At 39.7% G+C, this 10,993-nt stretch overlaps 1 pseudogene; it reads left to right on the top strand.

Moving 5' to 3' along the window:
• The first annotated feature begins 297 nt into the window (after nt 1–297).
• On the top strand, nt 298–2,140 carry LOC119877271 (annotated as a pseudogene).
• The last annotated feature ends 8,853 nt before the right edge of the window (nt 2,141–10,993 follow it).

Raw genomic sequence — 10,993 nt, 5'->3', positions numbered from 1 at the left:
GCACCTAAATATGTAACACAAATATTAATGAACACAAAGAGAGAAACTGATGGCAATACAATAATGGTAGGGACTTTAACACCCCACTTACATCAATGGATAGATCATTGAGACAGAAAATCAATAAGGAAACAATGTCTCTGAATAACACATTGGACTAGATGCACATAACAGATACATACAGAAAATTCCATCCAAAACAACAGAACACACATTATTTTCAAGGGCACATGGAACATTCTCAAGAATAAGTCAGGTATTAGTCTATAAAAGAAGCCTCAAGGCGGTGGCGAGAGGATGGCGACTTCGAACAATCCGTAGAAATTCAGCGAGGAGATGGCGCTGCACAACCAGAAGCAGGCAGAGGAGACAGCAGCCTTCGAGGGGGTCAGTTAGGACCTGAGCCTGAAGCGGGCCGCGCGGCTCCAGCTCCAGAAGTCTCAGTACCTGCAGCTGGGCCCGAGCCGTGGCCTGTCGTACGGCGGGTCCCTGCCCAATGCGAACCAGATTGGGACTGGCACCGTGGATCTGGCCTTCCAGTCCTCAGGCCTGGACACCAGCCGAACCAGCCGGCACCCCGGGCTGGTGGACAGAGTATACCGAGAGCGTGGCCGGCTTGGCTCCCCACGTCGCCAGCCCATGTCAGTGGACAGCTGCCCACAGGGCACCGTGTACCTCTCGCCGCCCACGGACACCAGCTGCAGAAGGACCAATTCTGACTCTGCCCTGCACCGGAGCACACCGACGCCCACCCAGCCAGCCCGTTACAGGCGGGTCCCAGGACGCACACCAGAAAAGAGTCTTACTATTAACAGTTCCAGGAATGGAGGAAACCACATCAGAGACAGATAAGAATCTTTCTAAGCAAGCATGGGGCACCGAGAAGACGGGGTCCGGGCCCAAGTCCTGCGAGGTCCCTGGGATCGACATCTTTCCATCTGCTGACCAGGAAAACACTAGAGCCCTGATCCCCGCCACCCACATCACAGGGGGCTCCCTGCCCGACCTGACCACCATACACTTCCCCTCCCCCCTCCGACCCCACTGGACCCTGAGGAGCCCCCTTCCCTGCGCTCAGCAGCTCCAGCAGCACCGGCAACCTTGCAGCCAACCTGACTCATCTGGGCATCGGCGGCGCCAGCCGGGGGATGAGCACAGCAGGCTCCTCACCACTGCCCCGCCCCGCTGGTGTCAGCCCGTTGTCCCTGAGCACGGGGGCGAGGAGGCAGCAGGCCCAGCAGGTGTCACCCACCCTGTCCCAGCTGTCACCCATCACTCAGGCTGTGGCCACGGATGCCCTGCCTCTGGAGCAGCAGCTGCCCTACGCCTTCTTCATCCAGGCGGCCCCCTGATGCCAAGTGCCAGCTTGACACAGGGCCCCCAGCTGCCCCCACTTGCGGTCACGGTACCGTCCTCTGTCCCCCAGTCCCCCCCAGAGAGCCCGGGCCAGCCGCCAGCGGGGATGGACATTACCTCGGCGCGGCTCTGCAGCAGCACCGCGCTAGTGCCCGCTCCCCGGCTAACCTGTCTCCCACCTCACCTGTCTCCAGGCAAGGCCTCTCCCCGGGGAGCTCCCGGCAACTGGAGCAGTTCAACATGAAGGACAATGCCGTCAGCTCCAGCAGCCTGTGCAGCCGGCGGCCTTGGGAGCCTGCCAGACACGCAGCAGCTTGGCTACGCCAGCCATAGCAGCATCCCCAACATCATCCTCACAGTGACGGGAGAGTCCCCTCCCAGCCTCTCTAAAGGACTGACCAGCACACTGGCCCGGGTCGGTGACGGCAGCTTCGACTCCGACCACCAGTTCCCCCTGGATGAACTCAAGATTGAGCCCCTGACCTGGACGGACTGCACATGCTCAACGACCCTGACATGTCCTGGCCAGCCCGGCCACTGAGGACCGTGAGCTCCACACCTGGCACATCACCGAGGACACCTTCCGGATGGGCCGTCCGTGAGCTGCACACCTGGCACATCGCCGAGGACACCTTCTGGATGGTGCACACCTGGCACATCACCGAGGACACCTTCCGGATGGGCCGTCTGTGAGCTGCACACCTGGCACATCGCCGAGGACACCTTCCGGATGGTGCACACCCGGCACATCGCCGAGGACACCTTCTGGATGGGCCGTCCGTGAGCTGCACACCTGGCACATCGTCGAGGACACCTTCCGGATGGTGCACACCGGCACATCGCCGCCCAGCCCCCCGCCCCGTCACCCCGCCGCCAGAGGTCCCGACTGCGTCCCCCTGAGCCCAGGACGGCCGCGCTCCACCCTTCGCAAACGGCCGAGCTTGTGATTCTGAGCCCGCAAGGCCCCAGGCGCCCCCTGCCTGCCCGCGCGCCCTCAGCTGTCCACCTGCCTCGGGATCCTCCCTGTACCTGCCCTCGCCCCCCAGCTGGGCCGTGAGCCGCCCCCCGTGAAAGCGGACCGCGTGTTGGGCAGGGCCGCGGCCTGCAGGGGGCGCTGTGGTCCACGGCGGCGGTGGGCGGAGGCTCATTCTCCCACTGTGTCCCGCTCTCGCCGCCTTCCTTGTTCCTGGCCCGGCTACCCGCCCGCCACCCCCAGCCCAAGGTTACGCGGCGAGCCAGCCCCACCCTGCCAAAGGGAGAGGTGCCAGAGACAGGGGCAGACACAAAGTGAAGTAAACACTATTTTGACTACCAAAAAAAATAAATAAATAAATAAAATAAAGTAAAATAAAATAAATAAAATAATAAAATAAAATAAAATAATAATATAAAATAAAATAAAATAAAAAATAAAATATAAAATAAAATAATAAAATAAAATAAAATATAAAATATAAAATAGAATAATAAAATAAAATAAAATAAAATAAGCCTCAATGAATTTAAGAAAATTGAAATCATCCCATATATCTTTGATGGCCACAACAGTATGAAACCTGAAATAAATCACAAAACTGAAAAAGCTGGAGAAAAACATAAACACATGAAGACTGAACAACGTGATACGAAATAACCAATGGGTCAGTAAAACACTCAAAGAAGAAAAATATACGTGTAGACAAATGAAAATAAAAACACAATGGTCCAAAATCTCTAGGACATAGCAAAAGCACGTCTAAGAGGGAAGTAAATGCCAATATAAGGCCTACTTCAAAAAACAAGGAAAAATTCCAATAAACAATCTAACCTTAGCCTTTGCCTAAAAGAACTACAAAATGAAGAACAAACAAAACCCAAGATGAATAAAAGAAGAAAGGCAATAATAAGGATCACAGCAGAAATAAATGACATAGAGACAAAAAAATTAAGGAAACTAAGAACTGGTTCTTTGAAAAGATAAACAATATTATAAACCCTTATCCAGACTCATCAAGAGAAAAAGACAAGACACAAATAAATAAAATCAGAAATGACACAAGAGAAGTTACACACAAGATATCACAAAAATACAAAGGATTATAAGCAAATACTATGAAAAATTACATACCAACAAACTGGACAACCTAGAAGAAATGAGTAAATTCCTAGAAACATACAATCTTCCAAAACTGAACCAGGAAGAAATAAAAAATCTGAACTGACTGATTATGAACAATGAAATATAATTGATAATCAAAAACCTTTCAAAATAAAATCCAGGACCAAATGGATTCACAAGTGAATCCTACCATGTATGTATGTATGTATGTATGTATGTATGTATTTATTTTCCTATCATGTATTTAAAGAAGAGTTAATACCTATTCTCCTCAAACTTCAAAAAGAAAAAAGGAAGGAAAGTTTCCAAATATATTCTACAAGGCCATCATTACCTTGATACCCAAACCAGAGAAAGACACCACAAAAATTTAAAACTATAAAGCCGATATCCCTGATGAATATAGCAAAAAACCTCAACAAAATATTAGTAACTCGCATACAACACCACACTAAAAAGATTATTCAGCATCATCAGGTGGGATTTATTCCTAGAATGCAGAATGTTTTGATATTTGCAAATCAATCAACATCATATACAACAGCAACAAAATGAAGGATACAAACCACATGATCATTTCAATAGATGCAGAAAAAGCATTTGATAAAATTCAACATCCATTTATGATAAAAACTCTCAACAAACGGGTAAGAGGAAATATACCTCAACATAGTAAAGGGCGTATATGAAAAACCTAAAGCTAACATCCTCCTCCATAGTGAAAAACAGAGCTTTCCCTCTATGTCAGGAATAAGACAAAGATGTCGACTCTTACCACTTTTACTGAACATAGTACCAGAAGTCCTAGCCACAGTAATTAGACAAGAAGAAGAAATAAAATGTACCCATACTGGTAAAGAAGAATGAAAACTTCCACTATTTGCAGGCAACATGATACTGTACATTGAAAATCCTAAAGACTCCATCAAAAAGACTACTAGAATTAATAAATTCAGTAACATGGCAGGATACAAAATTAACACCCATAAATCAGTAGCATTTCTATATACTAACAACAAAGTCGTAGAAAGAGAAATTTGGAAAACAAACCAACCCATCATTTACAATTGTACCTAAAAAAATAAAATACCTACAAATAAACTTAGCCAAAGAGTTGAAAGGCCTGTACTCTGAAAACTATAAAATACTGATGAGGGATCCCTGGGTGGCGCAGCGGTTTGGCGCCTGCCTTTGGCCCAGGGCACGATCCTGGAGACCCGGGATCGAATCCCACATTGGGCTCCCGGTACATGGAGCCTGCTTCTCCCTCTGCCTATGTCTCTGCCTCTCTTTCTCTCTCTGTGACTATCATAAATAAATAAAAATTTAAAAAAAAATTAAAAAAATAAAATACTGATGAAAGAAACTGAAGATAACACAAATAAATGGAAATATGTTTCATGCTCATGGATTGGAAGGATTAATATTGACAAAAGGTCCATATTACCCAAAGTAATCTACAGATTCAGTGCAATTCATGTTAAAATACCCAAAATGCTACAAATAGCATTTTTTCACAAAACCAGATAAATAATGCTAAAGTTTTTCTGAAATTACAGAAGACCCCAAATAGCCAAAGCAATCCTAAAAATCAAGAACAAAACTGGAGGTAGCACAGTTCCAGATTTCAATATATACCACAAAGCTGTAGAAATCAAAAGAGTATGGTAGTGGCACAAAAATAGACACATTGATCAATGAAATAGGATAGAGACCCTAGAAATAATCCCACATTTATATGGTCAGTGAATCTATGACAAAGAAGACAGGAATATACAATGGAGAAGACAGTCTTTTCAATAAATAGCACTGGGAAAACCGGACAATTACACACGTAAAAGATTGACACTGGAGTACTTCCTAACACTATACACAAAAGTAAATCAAAATGGATTAAAGACCTAAATGTGACACCTGTAACCATAAAAATCCTAGAAAAAAGCATGGGCAGTAATTTCCCTGACATCAGCCATAGCAACAATTTTCTACATTTGTCTCCTAAGGCAAGGGGGACAAAGCAAAAATAAACTATTGGGACTTCACCAAGATAAAAAGCTTTTGCACAGCAAAGGAAACCATCAACAAAACAAAAAAACAACCTACTTGAATGGGAGAAGATATGTGCAAATGATATATCCAAAAAGTGGTTAGTATCCAAAATATATAAAGAACTCATATAATTTAACACCAAAAAAGCAAACAATTTGATTTAAAAATCAGCAGAGGGCCTAAATAGACATTTCTTCAAAGAAGACATCCAGATGGCCAACAGATTCATGAAAAGATGCTTAACATCACAAATCATCAAGAAGTGCAAATCAAAAACCAGAATGAGATATCACCTCATACCTGTTAGAATGGCTAAAGTCAAGAAAACAAGAAACAACAAGTGTTGACAAAGATGTAGAGAAAAAGGAACCCTCATGCACTATTGGTGGGGATATAAATTGGTACATCCACTGTGAAAACCAGTATGGAGGTTCCTCAAAAAATTAAGAATAGAAATACCATACAATTCAATAACTATTATTAGGTATTTACTTAGAGAAAAGGAAAATACAAAACGAAGAGATATGTACAATCCTATGTTTGCTGTAGTGTTATTTACAATAGCTGACACATGGAAGCAACCTAAGTGCCCATCGGTAGACAAATGGATTAAGGAAAATGTGGCATATACACAATGGAATAGTACATAATCATAAATAAGGATGAGATCATGCCATCTGAGACAACATGAAAGTACCTAGAGGGGGTTATACTAAGTGAAATAAGTCAGACTGAGAAAGATAAATACCATATAATTACACTTGTAAATGCAATCCAAAAAATAAACAAAAAGGAGAATCAAAACAATAACTACACAGAATAAGCTAATGGTTGCCAGAGGGGAGTGGGGAGGGGAGTTAGGCAAAATGGATGAAGAGGAGAAGGAGATATTGGCTTCCAGTTATGAAATGAGTAAGGCATGGGAGCAAAAAGCAGAGCGTAAGGAACATAGTCAATATTATAATAGCGAAGTAATGAGGCCAATGGTAGCTGCAATGGTAGCTATACTTAAGGCGAACACGGCATAATGTATAAGCTTGTCGAATCACTAAGTTGTACACTTTAATGCAACATTCTGTGTTAGCCATACTCAGAAAAATAATGCGTATTTATTTATAACCTTATAAGGAAAATGTTAATATCTATCAAAAGAAGTCATTAGCAAATTGGAATATTTGATTAATTCGGTGATTTGGTATTTTGAAAATTGATCTCTTCTGAAGTAGTTCCTAAGAAAGTGATTACCAGCAAAATAACCATTGGGTATATTGATTAGCTATAATTCTGGGACGTTTGCTTTGACAAAAGTTTCATAATTAATAATATGGAAGTCTTATGGTATAAAGCCATTTCTTATTAATCAGTAATGACTCACTTGCATTTGACACTTGGGCATTTTAGAAATAAAGGCAACTGATGAAAGTTCATGGCATATTGTGACTTGTATTTGAAGCTTAACCAAAAGTATTCAAGCAAACATTGTTTCCAATCTTATAGAATTTAACTATATAATTCACAGTTTATTCTTAAAACTTATATATTTCATTTTCAACTCTAAATTTGAACTATATGTTGGCTCTCATTACCTTCAATAGGTCATTTGAAACTGACAAAAATTCTATCATAAAGCAACAGCTGTGAATTATTCTTAGGTTAAAAACAAGAAAATTGACAAGAATGAATTTAAATTTACCCAAAGTTTTTTTATAGTCAGTGGTAGTAGTGGAATTTCGACCTGAGTTGTCCACATCCAAGTCTGGCTTTCTGGGAAACTTCTCATGATTCATATGTCTTTATATTGTTTATTATCTTGAATAACATTATACTTAACCATTCATTGCGATTTACTTCAATTTAGACTTTTCAAAGTGTTGCTTCTTGTAGAAGTATTATACATAGATTCATGGCTAGATAGTTTTCTTTGAGATAGTGTAATTTGTATTTATCTCTTTTTATTGTAAATGTATACTGCAGTTGTTCCCAGGCTGGAATTTCTAAAAATTTCTTTTTTTGTTTGCTTGCTTATTGCTTATTTTTCTGTCATGAACCACAAAGCTTCTTATCATCTACGTGACAGAGTGCACGTGTCAGAGTTTCTCTGTGATTTCTAGAGTCACAGTTGAAGAATACACTCAGAGTTCCACCAAACACCATAGAAAATAACAATGGCATTTACAAATGTTATTAAATGAATCCTTATATTAGGTATATATGAACAGGTGCTAGACAAGTGGATTGTAACAAAGAAGATGCATTACAGTGTGAACAAGTATTTTGCTTGACTCGTCTGCACTTGTCAGGGATACTTGGTGCACAACTAAGAACAAATGTGACGCTGATGGAGAGACAGTGTGTATATATTAGTGCACGTGTCTCTGTCCTTCTTTACTACCACTTAGCTTCTTTATTTCTTCCTAAAAAAGACTCTATTGTGCTTTCTTGTTTTTCAGAGTCACGAATCATTCAGAATGAAAACTATATTCCAAATTTTACTTTCAGTTACAAGAATATGAACAAAAACCTTCTCTCCAACTAGCAAATTATATTATTGGTTAATTTTTAAAAAATAGAACAATAGGGAGCTATTCTGTCAAGACTGTTAAAAATCAAAGCTTCTGGCTATTTTTGTCATGCAAGACTAATGACCAACATAAAATCATCCTGCTTGAGAAATTAATAATTTTTTATTTTATTTTATTTCCAATGGAATTTCTGATCCATCAGTAGATACTTATATGTTTCTTAGTCCATATAATTTCTATGGTTGAAACAAAAGATCCAAATATATAGCTTACTTGCAGAGTTATCTTTTACCACCATGGGGGTTGGTACTGTAATATTCTAGCACCAATAATGCTTTTCAACAGATTGGTCTGTGAAATAAATCATAAACATACATAAAATGGCTCCAAACAAAACAACGCAGTAAACTCATGATAGTTGGCCCTCTGAGTGTTATCAAAACACCAGACTAATGCTATGAGATGTCCAGGGGCAATATAAGTCCCATGAAATAGAAAAATTATGAATTACTGCAAATATATATTATCTGTAATGCTTCTTTATTTTGAAAATATATCTATGCATTCTAATTTTTTTAGGACTACAAACATGACAAGAATAATTGTCTTTGATTCTGAACACTTTAAAGGAGACTCTAGTGGAACAACATTTTATCTGCCTTTCTGTTCAGAGAAAGATAATTTATAACATATAAATAATTCATGCCATCTTATGGGCATTTTTTAGTGATTCTTATATATAAAGAATTGTGTACGAGATCTAATTCTTAACTTCAAGGAATTTACAGTGAGGTGGGAAAATGAATCATGTACACATAAAACACATTAAAATGTGACAAATAATGAAACTAACAGATCAAATATATCCCCCTGAAGTGTTTTCTTTAAAAACCTGAAATATAGAAAATAAACTCATTTTGAGTTGAAATATTCAAAATTCTCATCATTGTAGATTTCTCACGCTTATGTTTGTTTCAAATCCACCAGATGGGAAGATATAAAGATTAACCAAATAAACTCCCCAAACAGCAAATTACTTGTTTTCATAGATAGTTCTTCCTTCCCTCTGTCAGGATTATTTTTGGTCAAAGGACAGAATTTGGAAAACTAGAAAAAGATACCTTTTGGGAGGTAGAAGACCTCAGGCTTCACACACAGAGACAGGAAGACCACCATAATCTGCAGGAAATCAGTGTTTGTCTAAACTGTGCTAATGGCTTTTTGAAGTAGGTAAATAATAAGCTCACTCTCCTTTGAACATCTCCAATCTAAAGGAATCAGGGCAGTGCAGTAGAATAAGAATTGGATTGAGGCAAAAGACAAACTTTTTATTCCTTGAATTCGTACTCATGACTGGCACTATGTCTTAGTGTTTTGTTGATTAAACTAGAATTAAATCATCTACCCAGGACGGTGGTCATGAATGTTAAGGAAAGATCTGTGACTACAAATGTCTCATATAATGCCTAAAATAAAATGTAAATTCAATAACTATTAAATAGTATATACTGATCATGTATGGAGAATCATCAATAAATATATATTCCCTTTGACCCAGAAAGTCTACCTCTGGAGATATTTTCTAGGAATATAATTCTAAAAGCAGAAATGAGTTTGTTTGTAAAGATGTTTAATGAAACCCCATTTCTATTAACCAAAAAAACTGGAAACAACTATAAGCCCCCAAAAGAGAGAAATTATATTGTAAATATAATTATAATTTATAAAAAATAAATATATATATATATTATATCTGGTGCAATCACTTAATATGTTATATAATTTTTTAAAATGATGCTTGCAAAGTACTTATTATAGCATTATAATATTAATTTATTATTCTGATATAGCACATTATAAAAGAGTAGTATTGAAAGCTGGATATATACAATGGGACCATAAATACATAAACCAAATAAAGAGTATGCATTGAAAAAGAAAAAATAAAACACTCTGTATTAATTACTACAAAGTTTTAGCAAAAATTGTTTCTGTGTGATTAAGCAGGCTGCAATGATTTTTACTCTTCTTCCATATGTCTATATATTCCAAATGCTCTATATTAATAACTTTGATAATGAACAAAGAAATTGTTGTCATTTTAGAGAAGTGTTTTATCTCCCCAATAAACTGATAAGTTTCTTGAGGGCAAGAATTGTATAATTTACTCCTTTGAATTATAATACCATTATGCCTAAACTAAGTGCCCACTGAAACTTTTTCAAGTGGCCAATGACTAGTAGCTTTTATTCTCTCAATTTAAGTACTTTCTAGGACATCAAGAGGGGAAAAAAATGTGACTCAATTTGTTTTGTTTCTAAATCACATCCAAAAAGATTCCATACAAGCACCAAACGATGAGGCTAAAAACGAGGCTGCTGTAAACTGTTTTGAAAGGGAAATATTAAAAAAGAGTCAGTTGGCTAAAGCCGTATGAATAATGCAGCATGTTTAAGATTTGGCACCAACTCATCCTAGGATAGCACCAGACTCCCAGGAGAAAACCATTTCTTGTCTTTTACTCACTTAAAGGAAGAAATCACATCTCCTTCTATTGAGGAACTCAAAGAGGAGGTGAAGAAAAAGTTGGTTGAGTATTTCTACTGAAAATCCTGTCCAGCACCATGGTTGATAGCAATACATGGTCTCAGAGCCTCCTATGCTTGGTCCCATCTGTTAAAATGGCACCATGCCTAACTGCCAGATGGTATACTGGCTTCCCAGGGACAGAGGCGCCAAAAAGATGGCTTTAGAAGACATTGTTAATACCACCCCCTTGGGCCTCCCGCCACAGTAACAACTTACCCATGTTGGCGGCCTGTCACATCTCACACTGCTTTCATAATCTCTAGAAATAAGTGGTTCCAAACACTTACTAAGTCATTTCCTTGAGGTGCCTACTGGTTTCTGATCTTACAAAAGTTGAAAAAGAATGCCAAAGTGGGGGAAAGACCGAGAGTATCCAAAC

Source organism: Canis lupus, chromosome 19 (assembly GCF_011100685.1).
Source record: "Canis lupus familiaris isolate Mischka breed German Shepherd chromosome 19, alternate assembly UU_Cfam_GSD_1.0, whole genome shotgun sequence".
Taxonomy (NCBI): Eukaryota; Metazoa; Chordata; class Mammalia; order Carnivora; family Canidae; genus Canis; species Canis lupus.
This window is presented reverse-complemented; position numbering and strand designations above follow the sequence as displayed.